Raw genomic sequence first — 9413 nt, forward strand, 5'->3', positions numbered from 1 at the left:
TCTACTCTTGAATACCTTTGATTTGAATCCCATATTGTCCCGATCGGTTCGGTCGTGCTATTAGGGTAAGGGGGAGTGTCCTCCCCCCTTAACCGATTTGCCTGAAATTTTGCAATCAGTAAATAATTAAGCTCTGACTCTGACCAAATGTCAGTTCCTGCACCCAATAGTGAACACAATTTAAAACAAAATTTAAAGGCATCTTTACAAATTTTACAGTCACAAAAGAATTTTGGCAATTTTCGATTTTGAAAAAAAGGGGTGAATTGTCGCCAGCATTAGGAGGGGACAACCACAGCAGAAAAATGTTTCTATTGTTCTCGCCAGGATTCGAACTCAGCCTTTCAGCGTCATTGGCGGACATGCAAACCTCTATTATTTGTGGCACTCATCTGAGTCGCTTACCAACAACAACAGCCCAAAATTAGAATTGGCATTGAGGGGAAAATTTGTTTGAAATATGTAAAACGACACCTCTGCCAAACATTATGCCCATATATCATCTACTGATATGTAATAAATCGTTGGCATGTTTTTATTGGTTTTTTTCTCCCTTGACCCCACCTCATCAAAATCGCACGGCATATGAATCGTAATCAGGGAAAATATTTACATGGAGAAACCAATCGCTTGGTTTTTGCTTTGTTAAATAAAAAATATTGATTTATATAGGAAATATTGCTGTGCGGTGACCCAAATCCAGAAATGCACATGGGTATGTGGTAAGCGGAGCAATTGCGGACCACCGTTTAAGGTATAAACACACATTACATACATGGTATTCACAATAGGAATAAATAGAGAAATATTAGGATGAAGAATGGATTAAATGTTTCTAATTTAACGCAGTATTTTTAACCATTTCAAAGTTGCCAGTGCAAATTGTCAAAAGGCCTATACTTATCCATTTTCATTTTAACCAATTTTATATAGCTTATATTAGAGTCCGGATTTTTATGCAAAATCTAAATTTTGCCATCAGTTGTTTGGGATATGCGTTGGTATTTGCAAATATGCATGCAGAATCGAAGTTTGAAGTCATTAGAAGTTTACAAAATTAAATGTTATCACAAAATACCACAGCATTTGCAAAAATATGGATGCAAAAATTTCGATTTCGCTCAAAAGTCCGGACCCTATATATAATGTTCCATAGCATAATCTAACCTTACCTTTAAATTTTGCATTCATTAAATGACAAGTAAAAAGGCGTTAAGTTCGGCCGGGCCGAACTTTGGATACCCACCACCTCGAGAATATATGTAAACCACCTTTCCTCAAAATCCGGTGAGAATTGCATAACTTATGTCCCATAGCAGTTATATCGAAATATGTTTCGATTTCCACCAAATACTAATAAGTACAAATCATTGTTCAGTTGTGAATAACAAAATATTGGTCTTTTTAGTAGCTATATCTAAAAATAAACCAATCCGAACCATGCACAACATGGATGTCGAAAAGCCTAACATAAGTCACTGTGTCAAATTTCAGTTAAATCGGATTAAAAATGCGCCTTTTTTTGGGGCCAAGACTTTAAAGCAAGATATCGGTCTATATGGCAGCTATATGCAAATCTCGACCGATTTAGACCAAATTGCAGAAATATGTGGAGGGGCTTAACTCAACTCACTGTTCCAAATTTGGGCGAAATCGGACAATAAATACGCCTTTTATGGCTTAAAACCTTAAATCGAGACATCGGTCAATATGGCAGCTATATCCAAATCTGGACCGATCTGAGCCAAATTGAAGAAGGATGTCGAGTGGCCTAACTAACAACTCACTGCCAAAATTTCGGCGGCATCGTCATCGAAAATTCGGTCTATACGGCAGCTATATCCGAATCAGGACCGATCTGAGCCAAATTGAAGAAATATATCGAGTGGCCTAACACAACTCACTGTCCTAAATTTCGGCAAAATCGAGTAATAAATGTGGCTTTTGTATCTTGATATAGCCACCATATAGACCGATCCGCCGATTTAGGGTCCTAGGCCTATAAAAACAACATTTATTATCCGATTTTGCTGAAATTTAAATTTAAATTTTTGTAAGCTTCCCCACATCAGACCCAAATATGTTTCAGATCGGACTATAGCTCAGCCACCGATCTGTCGATAAAGGGTCTGAAGCCCATTACGGCTTTATTTATTACCCAATTTCGCTGAAATTTGAGCATATTTGGATGAACCTGCCATATAGACCGATCTGGCGGTTAAGGATATGAGAATCATAAAAGATGCATTTATTACCCGATTTCGTTAAAATTTTGAAAAGTACGTTGTTGTAACAAGTAAAAGCGTGCTAAGTTCGGCCGGGCCGAATCTTATATACCCTCCACCATGGAGCGCATTTGTCAGTTCTTTTCCCGGCATCCTTCTTAGGCAAAAAATTATATAAGAAAAGAAAGAAAGAAAAATATGCTATTAAAGCGATATCAAGATATGATCCGATTTAGACAACTATTAAATTATATGTTGGAGACCTGTGTAAAATGTCAGCCAATTCGAATAAGAATTGCGCCCTTTGGGGGCTCAAAAAGTAAATTAGGGAGATCGATTTATATAGGAGCTGTATCGGGCTATAGACCGATTCAGACCAAAATAAACACGTATGTTGATGGTCATGAGAGAATCTGTCGTACAAAATTTCAGGTAAATCGGATAAGAATTGCGCTATCTAGAGGCCCAAGAAGTCAAGACCCAAGATCGGTTTATATGGCAGCTACATCAGGTTATGGACCGATTCGATCCATACTTGGCACAGTTGTTGGATATCATAACAAAACACGTGGTGCAAAATTTCATTCTAATCGGATTAGAATTGCGCACTCTAGAGCCTCAAGAAGTCAAGACCCAAGATCGGTTTATATGACAGGTATACCAGGTAATGGCCCGAATTGAACCATACTTAGCACAGTTGTTAGAAGTGATACTAAAACACTATGTGCAAAATTTCAGTCTAGTCGGATGAGAATTGCGCCCTCTAGAGGCTCAAGAAGTCAAGACCCAATATCGGTTTATATGGCAGCTATATCAGGTTATAGACCGATTTGAACCACACTTGGCACAGTTATTGGATATCGTAGCAAAACATTTCGTGCAAAATTTCATCCCAATTGGATAAGAATTGCGCACTCTAGAGGCTCAAAAAGTCAAGGCCTAAGATCGGTTTATATGGCAGCTATATAAGGTTATGAACCGATTTGAACCATATTTGGCACAGTTGTTGGATATCATAACAAAACACGTCGTGGAAAATTTCATTCCAATCGGATAGGAATTGCGCACTCTAGAGGTTCAAGAAGTCAAGACCCAAGATCGGTTTATATGACAGCTATATCAGGTTATAAACCGATTTGAACCATACTTGGCACAATTGTTGTATATAATAACGAAACACGTCGTGCAAAATTTCATTCCAATCGGATAAGAATTGCGCACTCTAGAGGCTCAGGAATTCAAGACCCAAGATCGGTTTATATGGCAGCTATATCAGGTTATGGACCGATTTAAACCATACTTAACACAGTCGTTGGATATCATAACAAAACATGTCGTGCAAAATTTCATCCCAATCGGATAAAAATTGCGCACTCTAGAGGCTCAAGAAGTCAAGACCCAAGATCGGTTTATATGGCAGCTATATCAAAACATGGACCGATACGGCCCATTCACAATACCAACCGACCTACACTAATAAGAAGTATTTGTGCAAAATTTCAAGTGGCTAGCTTTACTCCTTCGGAAGTTAGCGTGCTTTCGACAGACAGACGGACGGACGAACGGATGGACGGACAGACGGACGGACATGGCTAGATCGACATAAAATGTCACGACGATCAAGAATATATATACTTTATGGGGTCTCAGACGAATATTTCGAGTAGTTACAAACAGAATGACGAAATTAGTATACCCCCCATCTTATGGTGGAGGGTATAATAATCCCGACATTCGATCTAAATATAATCCAGATCAGGCTAAATAGATTTTGCTGCCGTGTCGACTGATGTTCCAATTTAGGGTCTTAATCCCAGAAAAAGTAGATTTATTGACTGATTTCGCTGAAACTGTTACTTGTATAAGAGTTCTCGGAACCTGAGTATAATATGATCCAGACAAGCCCCTATTTAGATATAACTATGGATATGGTAGTGGAGTTTTGTTAAAATAGACCGATTAATATATCCATGGTAGTGGGTATCCAAATTATGGCACGGTACACATTAAACACATTTTTATATCCACCACCATAGGATTGAATTGAAATATCCGATGTAATACATCGAAATATCGATTTAAAATTTTAGCCCCATAAAAGCGCTTTTATATTCCGATTACGCTAGAATTTGACACCGTGACTTATGTTAGGCTTTTCGACATCCGTGTCGTATGTGGTTCAGATCGGTCTATATTTGGATATAGGTACCAAAAAACCAATATTTCTTTCTACAAAATGGAACAATGACTTGTACTTATTAGACCACTCAATGTGTGTGTCGAATTTGGTCCAAATCGAATCATATTTCGATATAGCTGCTGTGGGGGGCTTAATTATGCACTTTTTACAGGATTATGACGAAAAGTGGTTTACATATGTACCCGAGGTGGTGGGTATCCATATTTCGGCACGGCCTAACTTTACACATTTTTAATTGTTTTATCTTCATTTCTTTCCACGCTTAAAAAGTGTTCCATATTTCATCATATATAGGGACATGGCCATTGAAAATTCAACACTCTGAACAAAAATACTTTTCCCAACCATTTTTTGCGAAAATGGAACAGTTTGAAACTTGGTTTATTAATTGAAAAAATATTTGTGGAAGAGCCCGGTGCAATTATGGCAATAGCTGTTTGGAGGTAGCTACATCATACGCATTGCTCTGTATGTTAAGCGTTCATATGAGTTTTATATTTTGACGATTTTTTGAACAAAAATTGTTGTACAAACGCTTTCAAAGAGGATTTTTATATACGCAATCTACTACTGTACCAGGTTTAATTGCATGTTATTGAAGTGTTTTGTGTTGGTATTTTCCCAAACATTTCACATTCATAGTACAAAAATTTATTCTGTCCATTTGTTTTAAAAATAATGGAAGTTGTTTTTTGTTTTTTCAAACTGTTAGGTATGCCATGGAGGCAAAAGTTTACTCCAGTTCCACAATTTACAAAGCTACAACAAGGCTGTTTATTGCCCGGGTTTTTTGTACTCTGCAATGTGGGGATGCATGTGGAGGTGAAAACATTTTTCTTTATTAATTTAATGATAAATTAACGAGCACATTGTTGTTATTACTGTGAAGATGGAGCTGAAAAACAAAATATTTGCAATTCAACTTATTTTGCATATTTATTGCATACTTGTACAAACAATAAGGCAAAAATTATTTGTATTTTTTTAATGAAAAGAAAACAAAAATTATTTGTTTTATTTTTATTGGTTTTTTTAATGAGAATGATTTCAATAGGGAGGTTTTTTTACAACACTACTACTGCGGTGTGGGAAAGGAAAACTTTATTCATTTATTTGCTACATTCGGATGGAAAGTACAAAATGTTTAGATGTTACCTCCTATAGTGATAAAAGTAAATAGTATATCTATGTATATAAAATCTCATATTTAAACAAGTAAAAGCGTGCTAAGTTCGGCCGGGCCGAATCTTATATACCCTCCACCATGGATCGCATTTGTCGAGTCCTTTTCCCGGCATCTCTTCTTAGGCAAAAAAGGATATAAGAAAAGAGTTGCTCTGCTATTAAAACGATATCAAGATATGGTCCGGTTCGGACCACAATTAAATTATATGTTGGAGACCTGTGTAAAATTTCAGCCAATTCGTATAAGAATTGGGCCCATTGGGGCTCACGAAGTAAAATAGAGAGAAAGATTTATATGGGATCTGTGTCGGGCTATAGACCGATTCAGACCATAATAAACACGTTTGTTTATGGTCATGAGAGGATCCGTCGTACAAAATTTCAGGCATATCGGATAATAATTGCGACCTCTAGGGGTCAAGAAGTGAAGATCCCAGATCGGTTTATATGGCAGCTATATCAGGTTGTGAACCGATTTGAACCTTATTTGACACAGTTGTTGAAAGTAAAAATAAAATACGTCATGCAAAATTTCAACCAAATCGGATAGGAATTGCGCCCTCTAGAAGCTCAAGAAGTTAAATCCCCAGATCTGTTTATATGACAGCTATATCAGGTTATGGACCGATTTCAACCATACTTGGCACAGTTGTTGAATATTATAACGAAATACTTCGTGCAAAAATTCATTCAAATCGGATAAGAATTGTGCCCTCTAGAGGGTCAAGAAGTCAAGACCCAAGATCGGTTTATATGGTAGCTATGTCAGGTTATTGACCGATTTAAACCATACTTGGCACAGTTGTTGGGTGTCATAAGAAAACACGTTGTGCACAATTTCATTCCAATCGGATAAGAATTGCGCCCTCTAGAAGCTGAAGAAGTCAAGACCCAAGATCGGTTTATATGGCAGCTATATCCGGTTATGGGCCGATTTGAACCATACTTGGCACAGTTGTTGGATATAATAACAAAACACGTTGTGCAAAATTTTATTCTGATCGGATAAGAATTGCGCACGCTAGAGGCTCAAGAAGTCAAGACCCAAGATCGGTTTATATGGCAGCTATATCAAAACATGGACCGATATGGGCCATTTACAATACCAACCGACCTACACTAATAAGAAGTATTTGTGCAAAATTTCAAGCGGCTAGCTTTACTCCTTCGGAAGTTAGCGTGCTTTCGACAGACAGACAGACGGACGGACGGACGGACGGACGGACGGACGGACGGACGGACAGACGGACGGACATGGCTAGATCGACATAAAATGTCACGACGATCAGGAATATATATACTTTATGGGGTCTCAGACGGATATTTCGAGTAGTTACAAACAGAATGACGAAATTAGTATACCCCCCATCTTATGGTGGAGGGTATAAAAAATTCACCATAATGAATTTCTTTCTGGCAACTGTCCAGTGCTTATCGGCTTATTAATTTTTACAGCCATTTAAAACCATTTAAATGAACGTTTATTTTAAAAAATGGAATATGCAAATATGCTTGTGTAAAAAGTAGGGAACAACAAGTTGAGCTGGCAAACTATCGATAATCGCAACATTCCATAGTTTCGATAGTTTTAATCATAAATATCGATAGTATAGATACCATCGTTAATTTCACATCACCAATATTACAATACAAACGAAAATGAGAAGTAAAAATAAGGAGATCGATCTATATAGAAGCAATATCAATGCAAAGACCAAATGAAGCCAAGATAAATAAAGTCAGTTGAAAGTCATTAGAGAAATCATTGTATAAAATATTAGCCTAATCGGATGAAAATTGCGCCCTCTATGGGCGCAATGTATCTTAAAGGATATATTCAGTGGCGGATTGCTCATTATACCCACCACCATTGGATGGGGGTGTACTAATCTTGTCATTCCGTTTGACCGTTTCCGTAACACCTTGAAATATTGATCTGGATCGTCTCGACATTCTAATTTGATCTAGCCATGTCCGTCCATCCGTCTGTCGGAATTACGATAGCGGTCGCACGCGTAAAGCTCGCCTCTTGAAATTTTGCGCAGATACTTAACACTGATGTAGGTCATTATACAAATGAGCTATATCGGTTCAGATTTAGATATAGTTCCCATATAAACCGATCTCCTGATTAGTCTTCTTGCGCCTTTACAAGCCCCACTTTTTGTCCGATTTGTCTGAAATTGTGCATGTGGTGTTCTGTTATGGGTTCCAACAACTGCTGTTATGATTTCCAACAACCAAGTACGGTCTAAATCGGTCTATAACCTGATATACCTCCCATGTAAACCGATTTGACTTCTTAAGCCCCTGGACGCAGTCATTTTTGTTAAAATAAATTTTGCATGAAGTGCTCTTTTAAGACTTTCAACAACTGTGCTAAGTACGGTCCAAATCGGTCTATAACCCTTTATAGCTCGCATGTATACCGGTCTCTTGATCATCCTTGTTCGATTCCTAAAAGCTCTTATCTTTGCTGGTTTGACAGAAGTTTGGTATGTACAATAAAATTATGCCCTTCAACAAAATTTGCAAATGCAAATTTTGCCCATGAACATTCCACTAAGGAACAGGGACAAACTTTTCACATATCAATGAGTGCAGTCCGATTCATGTTTTAAGCTCAATGATAAGGGGCCTCCTTTTTATAGCCGAGTCCGAACGGCGTGCCGCAAAGCGACACCTCTTTGGAGAGAAGTTTTACATGGCATAGTACCTTGCAAATGTGGGCAGCATTATGAGGGAAAAACCACCGTTGAAAATTTTGTCTGATGGTCTCACCAGGATTCGAACCCAGGCGTCATAGGCGGACATGCTAACCTCTGCGCTACGGTGGCCTCCTTCAACAAAATTTATTTTGTATAAATTTTTACCAGAATCCATGGTGGTGGGTTCCCAAGATTCGGCCCGGCCGAACTTAGCACGCTTTTATTTGTTTTTGTTGAGTTTTACAAAACATTTAACTTTTGCGATAGTATCCATCAGAAAAATATCAATCGATATTAAGTCAACAAATTAAATATCGATAATGCCATCGATATTTTGCCAGCTCTAACTCCCATTTGAAGTCCAGATTTGCTTTTTGTTCTTCATAAAAAATCCAGTTTCCACCCACCCATCAAATTGCATACCATTGCCACAGGATGTTCCCCATTTGATGTACCTTATGCCATGTAATTGATTAATAAAAAAAAATTACAAGATTTTCGTTTTTATTAAAATTATTATGGTTAGCAATAATGTAAAGTTTATAGACTACCGCAAAAATTCCTTGAAAACAAATTTTCATGTTTCGCAAATTTTTGTATACAACAATTAGCTAGAAGTCTTATAAGATGTGATGGTGCGGGAGGAAAAAACATGAGAAAAGAAGCTTGATAAATGAATACCAAAATTTTTGTTTTGAGGTATACAATTAATTGGAAAATTTTCCAAACTTGAGCAAATACTCCAGGGATGTGAAAAAGTTTTTTGGCATTCTTTTGAAATATTAAAGAATGAAGCTTGTGGACGGAAGGAGTTTGGGGAATATGTGTGTCGTTTTAATGTCGCAGGCAGTTAGGCACTTTGAGTGGAGCTGAAAATGTTTGAAGGGTAAAGCAAAGAATTATTGAATAGAAGAGAACGCTAAGAAGGAGAAGAGCTAGAATCATTGATAAGTATACCGATCGACACAGAATCGCTTTCTGATTCGATTTAGCCATGTACGTCTGTGAGTCCATGTATTCTTGTAATCAAAGTGCAATTCGTATTTATTGGCCAATCATCACGAAATTTTGCACATGTCACTTTTTTGGCCCCAG

Source organism: Stomoxys calcitrans, chromosome 1 (genome assembly GCF_963082655.1).
Source record: "Stomoxys calcitrans chromosome 1, idStoCalc2.1, whole genome shotgun sequence".
NCBI lineage: Eukaryota > Metazoa > Arthropoda > Insecta > Diptera > Muscidae > Stomoxys > Stomoxys calcitrans.